We start from the raw sequence: 8,016 nt of genomic DNA on the forward strand, positions 1-8,016 counted from the left end.
TGCGTACTGGCCGACCTCGTTTGTTTACTGAAAAACACCGCCGACAGTTGAAGAGGGTCCTAATGTGTAATATGCAGACATCTACCTAAACCATCACACAGGAATTCCAAACTGCATCAGGATCCGTTGCAAGTACTATGACTGTTAGGCGGTAGGTGAGAAACTTGGATTTCATAGTCGACCGGCTGCTCATTAGCCACACATCATGCTGGTAAATGCCAAACGACGCCTCGCTTGGTGTAGGGAGCGTAACCATTGCGCGATTGAACAGTGGCGATCCGATGGCAGGGTGTGGGTATGGCGAATGCCCAGTGAACGTCATCTGTCAGCGTATGTAGTGCCAACAGTAAAATTCAGAGGGGGTGGTGTTTGGTGTGGTCGTGTTTTTTCATGGTGGAGGCTTGCACCCCTTGTTGATTTGCGTGACACTATCACAGCACAGGCGTACACTGATGTTTTTGGCACCTTCTTGCTTCCCACTGCTGAAGAGCAATTAGGGGATGGCGGTTGCATCTTTCAATACGATAGAGCACCTGTTCGTAATGCACAGCCTGTGGCGCAGAGGTTAAAAGACAATAACTTCCCTGTAATGGACTGGCCTGCACAGAGTCCTGACCTGAATCCTATAGAACACCTTTAGGATTTTTTGGAACGTCGACTTCGTGCCAGGCCTCACCAGCCGACATCGATACGTCTCCTCAGTGCAGCACTCCGTGAAGAATGGGCTGCTATTCCCCAAGAAACCTTCCGGCACCTGATTAAACGCATTCCTACGAGAGTGGAAGCTGTCATCAAGGCTGAGTGGGAGCCAACACCATATTGATTTCCAGTCTTACCGTTGGAGAGCGACACGAACTTTTAAGTCATTTTCAGCTACATGTGCGGATGCTTTTGATCACAGAGTGTATGTCTTAATCACTGCGCCACTTCCCTCAGTATAGGGGAATTTAAATATCACCCCTCCAGCAAAAAATACCCAAATTGCTAACCATCTTTTCGCATCTCTCGCAACTAATGTGTCTACTTGGTCATTGCATCTAAGTGTATTACAAAACAGAACATTTCATAAGATTTCATACACTGCGTGATCAAAAGTATCCGAACACATGGCTGAAAATGAAGCAAAAGTTCGTGGCGCCCTCCATCGGTAATGCTGGAATTCAATATGGTGTTGGTCCACTCTTAGCCTTGATGACAGCTTCCACTCTCGCAGGCATATGTTCAATCAGATGCTGGTAGGTTTCTTGGGGAAAGGCAACCCATTCTCCACAGAGTGCTGTGCTGAGGAGAGATATCGATGTCGGTCGGTGAGGCCTGGCACGAAGTCGGGGTACCAAAAACATCCCAAAGGTGTTCTACACAAATCAAAAAAAGGTTTGCATCACCCTAGTTCACACAACTTCTAAAGATATACGTTGAGTGTGGAAATCGTATCACAGAGACAGTCCCTTTGACTGTTCAGAGATGTCACTAAACCAGCCCAAAGATGTAAGCAACAATGCATGAGCAGTGCATATTAGACGGAGGGGGTCAGGCAGCCGATCAGTTCCATTCATTCCACCAGGAGGGAGGTACACGGCTCGTGTTATCTGTAGTTCAACAAAGCCTAGGAAGGGCTCTCAACAAGGGAAGTGTCCAGGCGTCTCGGAGCGAACCAAAGTGATGTTGTTTGGACATGGAGGAGATACAGAGAGACAGGAACTGTCGATGACATGCTTCACTCAGGCCGCCCAAGGGCCACTACTGCAGTGGATTACCGCTACTTACGTTTTATGGCTCGGAGGAACGATGAAAGTAACACCACCATAGTGAATAATGCTTTCCGTGCAACCACAGGTCGTCGTATTACGACTCAAACTGTGCTCAATAGACTGCATGATGCGCAACTTCACTCCCGACGTCCATGCCGACGTCCATCTTTGCAACCACGACAACAAGTAGCGCGGTACAGGTGGACCCAACAACATGCCGAATCGACCGTTCAGGATTGGCATCACGTTTTGTCGCCGATGAGTGTCGCATATGCCTTCAACCAGACAATTGTCGGAGACGTGTTTGGAGGCAACTCAGCCAGGCTGAACGCCTTAGACACACTGTCCAGCGAGTGCAGCAAGGTTCTGCCTCGTGAAGACTGGGTGTTGTGTGCTGTCTTTAGGTTAGTTAGGTTTAAGTAGTTCTATGTTCTAGGGGACTGATGACCATAGATGTTGAGTCCCATAGTGCTCAGAGCCATTTTTTGTAGCAAGGTGGAGGTTCCTTGATGTTTTTGATTGGCGTTATGTGGGGCGGACGTACGCTGCTGGTCGTAACGGCTGTACGACACGTGAATTCCATCCTCCGACCGATAGTGCAATCATATTGGCAGCATATTGGCGACTCATTCTTCTTCATGGACTGCAATTCACACCCCTATCGTGCACAATTTGTGAATGACTTCCTTCAGGATAACAACATCGCTCGACTAGAGTGGCCAGCATGTTCTCGAGACATGAACCCTATCGAACATGCCTAGGTTAGATTGAAAAGGACTGTTTATGAACGATGTGATCCACCAACCACTACGAGGGTTGGTTCAAATGGCTCTGAGCACTATGGGACTCAACTGCTGTGGTCATTAGTCCCCTAGAACTTAGAACTACTTAAACCTAACTAACCTAAGGACATCACACACATCCATGCCTGATGCAGGATTCGAACCTGCGACCGTAGCAGTCGCACGGTTCCGGACTGCGCGCCTAGAACCGCGAGACCACCGCGGCCCACTCCGAGCGATCTACACCGAATCTCCGTTGAGGAGTGGGACAATCTGGATAACCTTGATGAACTTGTGGATAGTATGCCACGACAAATACAGGGGCGCATCAATGAAAGGCCGCTCTGGATTAGCCGAGTGGTCTAAGGAACTGCAGTCATGGACTGTGCGGCTGATCCCAGCAGAGGTTCGAGTCCTCCCTCGGGCATGGGTGTGTGTGTTTGCCCTTAGGATAATTTAGGTTAATTAGTGTGTAATCTTTGGGACTGATGACCTAGAGACCAAAGAGTTACATGTTTGCACCTGTTAATGTCCTTCAAAGTAGTCACCAGCGTTGTGTAGAACCTGTTTCCAGCGATGTGGAAGGGTAGTATACCATTAGCAGAGCCTGTTCCGTTGATGGTGCGAATGGATCGGTCTACTGCCTGTCGAATCTCCTGTAACAGTTCTGAAGCGAATGACATGAAGTGGTTCCTTCATCTTCGGAATCAAATCAAAGTTACAAGGACTTAAGTCTGGGGAGTATGGTGGATAGTACAATACTTCCCAGTCCCATCGACCGAACAGAGCAGCCACAGCTTGCGCTGTATGCGCCCGAGCAGTATAGTGCAAAATGATGAGTGGGTTGCGCAGAAAGTGTCACCGCTTCTTTCGCTCCAAAAACGAACAGTAATATTGTGCACTGACGGTCTGCCGTGGAGAAACGTAATGTGTTAGGATAACGCCATCACAGTCGTACACGAGAATAAAACTTTCATCATACTGGGCTCTGACGCACTTTCGATTTTCGCGGCGACCCATAATGACGCCATTCGTTGAATTGGCGTTTTAGTTTTGGCTCGTACGATGTGGCCTATGTCTCATGCAGTGCTACGATACGGCATAAGAAAGCCTCTCCTTCACGCTCATAGCGCTCCATGTGCGTCTCAGCAGCGTCGTAACTCATCCATTTCTGCATTTCCGTCAAATCATGCGGAACCCATCGCGATGCAATTTTTCGCATGCCCAGGCATTCCTTCAGAATGCGAAGCACAGTATCATGCCCTAATCCGGTTTCGTGGGCGAGCTCACGAATCGTATGGCGTCTATCACTGTCCACTAACGCGGCAATAGCATGCACTTCTTCTTCAGAGACGCTAGGACGACCGGCCCGATGCATGTCTGCCACAGTTTGCCGACCTTCGTTGAAGGCTTTTACCCAACGTGCCACTGTACTGTACGACAATGCCGATTCCCCGCATGCCTCTTGAAGAACTTGATGACACTGTCGTGCTGTACGACGTCTGGCACATTCAATCTTGATCCAACTCCGTTGTTCCTGTTTCGGAAACATAGTGACACCGTTACTGTAAACCGCTCGCTCACAAGTGACTGCGTTTCCCTCGATTGTGCGCACGTCGGTGACGTGAGACGGGCGAGTCCATTTGCTCAGACCTAAGGTAGGAAGGTAGGTATGTCAACAACGTATGCTGTCAGCAACAGTAGTAGATTCCATTACATAGTGTCTCCACAGTAGTGTTGCGACTATTTAAGTTCCAACCTATGTATTATAAAAAGCAACCGCACGCCATCTTCTTGTCATACGTTTTGTGGTGTAGGTCCTGACTAACTTTTCCATTGTGTCTGCACCTAATTTAGTAGCATTATAGTCTAGGGTTATAATAGGTTTTACTGTTTCGCCGTCACCCATTTTCTCTCTGAAATGCGTAGTACTCAGCAATGTCACTATGTTACCATTTTTTGGGCAGTAGGGACTTTCGTAGTTGATTCCTGGAATCCGAAGAGACATGAAGCTGCAGTTCTTCCCCCTGCTTCGATAAATTCTGCAGGTAGTTCACGACGACGTTTTCTTAGTGTTCCTAGCAGAGTCATTTGTTTTCGATCTAGTTACTTTGCCAACTTCAAACTTGTAAAGATGTTATCTGTTGTGATATTTCTACCATTCCCAGATAAATGTTCCATCAATTCTAACACAACTCTTTTTCCCTGATTTCTTTCTCTAGGCTGACCTTCGTCCTTTCCTATGTACACCCGCAGGTGTGTGACATATGCTGTCACATGCAGCCCATATTTTTATACCATACTTCCCAGGTTTTGAGGGGATGTACTGGCGAAGTGGACACTTAACCCTAAAAGTTACCAGTTGTTCAGCAACTGTAATATTCTTGTCCGGTTCGTATACATCATGTAATTTGCTTACCCATTGTTCAAATAAATCCCTTATAGGAGCCAATTTATCAGGGCTACGTTTCTTACGCCGGTGCTGAGCGTCTTCAAACCGAATACAATGTGATATTTCTGTAAAGCAGTTCCTAGCCATAGAACTATTGAAAATAGGTCGGTCATCCTCTTCGTCCCATAAATACACTGTGCCCTCATTGTGACCTTTGTACACTCCCGCAAGAATAAGCAGGCCAAGAAAGCATTCAAATTCTTCTCTATCAATATCTGTCCATTTGTTACCGAAAGTAATGATACCTTTTTTGTTGGTGCACTTCAAAATAAACTGAAAAATTCATGCTTCATAAATAATTCAAATGCTGACTGCACAGTATTTACGTTCCTTACAGTATGCCTCGTGGGACCTGGAGCCGTCTTCAGTACATTTCGTGCTGGCTTTGTCCTATGTAAACTAACAGGATTTTTCCCCATGTTTCATATCCATTTCTCGACCTGAAAAAATGGGATTACTATTTTACGTATGTACTTACATTTTATTATTATTATTGGTACTATCATTAAAGTTTTTGCAAACATATGGTAGATTATATATACTTACTGGAGAACGCTCTGATTTGAGATGTCAGCAACTTCCTGAAGTAGAGTTTCCAAATATCCAACATCTTCATCAGAATTTTCAGTTGATTCGTTACCTCCAGAAATAATAGCATCAATCTCTTCATCGTCGTCAGACGGTATATCTCCTAATTCCTCTTCTTCATTCAAAATTGGTTGTATTTCAGCACTACTCACACGATTTCTAGTTGTAATGTAATTCTTGCACACGCTGAGGCAAAACACTAGCAACAACTGAGGCAATACACAACAACGGCTGAGGCAAGATACGGCAAAGTTGGGTATAAATAATAAGTGGGAAATGTTAGTTTCATTGTTGCAGGTGTTTCGTGTAACATCTGTTCAACGTAACGTTCGTCATTCTGTTTTCATGATGTTACATTCTAGAAACAAAACAAAAATTTAGATTGGAGTCATGCTGACCCCAATGGTACTTAATTCGTATCCCATGAGTAAATTTTAATACGTTGTATATGTAAAACTGAAAAATATGACATTGCATACAAGCAACTTACAGAGACAAAGTCATAAATTTTGAAAATAATCGTTTCAAAAACAAGGGAGATGTATATTTAAAATGTGCTTATGGGGTCATATTGACCCCAGTGGTACTAGGAGGGTTAACTCACTTCGGGAGAAAATTCCTACATATTTTACGGTTGTTCGAAGAATAATGGACCTTCCCTCTACTAATAAGTAAGAGGCTGCAGATTAGTTCCACATATTTTAATCCTCCACGGGAAGACCGCAGAATTTGAGCTTTGTAAACAAACTTACGAAGAAACCTAAGTATTTCGCCATCATTAAACTGAACTTGAGTGACAGTTTGGAGAACAGAAAAATGCACCACAAAGTGCGTGCATCATGTTGCTCAAATGACTTCCTTTGAACTGAATTCGTTTTCAGTTATCAGGAAAGACTTACACTGGTTGTAGACCACAAGTAAGTTGCATTGGCCTAGGCTCTTTATGGAGAAGCTGTATTCTGTAAAATTATCTACAATAAATTATTCGCTCTTGTAACAAAATACTTAAAAGCGTTTGTATCATGCCGTTGTGCATATCGAGTACTTTCACTGCGTGGTGTGGTCGACCCAGTGTACGAATTTCTTTTCCACCTATTCGACACTACACTGACCTGTTTAAATTTGTGTAAGGAACAGAACGAGTATCCACATGACATGGGAAATTAATATTTGTAAATCTAGTTGTAAGTGAATATACTTCAAAAAATATTTATTTATCCACTATGATATTTTGGATCCTATAAATATGAAACAATTTATATAAAGAAACAGTTATTTATTCCTTAGGTGAATTACAGAAATCAAACTTAAAGGAGTCAAACTTTCACTTACACATCATAAAACGGGCTGAAAATATCGTTTGTCATCCATTTTTTTTCAATTGCAGTTGTAACTTCTCTACTATGTTTTTTTCTCGTGAACTGAAAGCTGAAGTAAACTGAGTTGCTATTCTTTACACTCGGATGTGTCTGTGTTGTAATCTTGAACAATACAAGTGATGTAACTACAGAAACGCTATCTCATAAAAATGACTGAACAGAAAACTGTATTATCAATTAACAAAGTAATTATAAAACACAAGCTGAAAACTAAATGAGCTATCCTGTGAAACTCTATTTTTCTGTACAGTGAGCAGTGCTACAATCCGTGACGTCACATTACATGACTTGCAACTCCAACACATAAAATTAACACACTGAAAGAGCTACGTAAAGTTACTAATTCAGTTTGAAAACAATGGATCACTAAAATGTTTCTCTAAAAGCGCTCTGCAGAATTAATCACGCAATATGCCTGGAAAACTTCTAAACACAGAATAATGCTCACGCAAAAGTAACATTGCACTGTGGAAATAAAACTGTCTGTATAATAAATTAAATGTAAACTGAACTTTGCTGATATTGGCCTGTTAGTACATTTTGAAAACAAACTAACTGAATGATCTAACCGTAACCTACCTGTACTGTAAAACTGGCCTTAACAAATTTCGTAAAGCTTTCCTGTGGGGAAGAAAACTTGGTGCTGCTTGAAGCGATGAACGTGAAATGGACAGCAGCAGCTAGTAAGTTAAGAAAAAAAAGCCTTGCACAAGTGCAGCGCAAGGACATGTACCTATTCTAAAGAGATTGTGTCTCACTTGTAGCCACTATGTTCCGCAGAGTGCAATGCGGTGTACACATGATACAATATGTATTTGTTCGTGAGGAGATGGTGTTAGAATTTGTACTACCTAAATTAGTGAATGAAAACTTACCTTTAAAGAACTACATCGCAAAAACTGAAACTCATTATCTGACTTTAACAATCAGCTTTACAAAATAATTATCTTTCATAACAAATATTTCTCTGCCAAGATTAATTATGAAAAATAATAAAGGATTAGTAAAATCTAACATATCTGAGTGCAAGATACGTGAATAGAAATCCTCACTAATCCTCTTCT

This window comes from Schistocerca gregaria, chromosome X, assembly GCF_023897955.1.
Source record: "Schistocerca gregaria isolate iqSchGreg1 chromosome X, iqSchGreg1.2, whole genome shotgun sequence".
In the NCBI taxonomy this organism is placed as follows: Eukaryota; Metazoa; Arthropoda; class Insecta; order Orthoptera; family Acrididae; genus Schistocerca; species Schistocerca gregaria.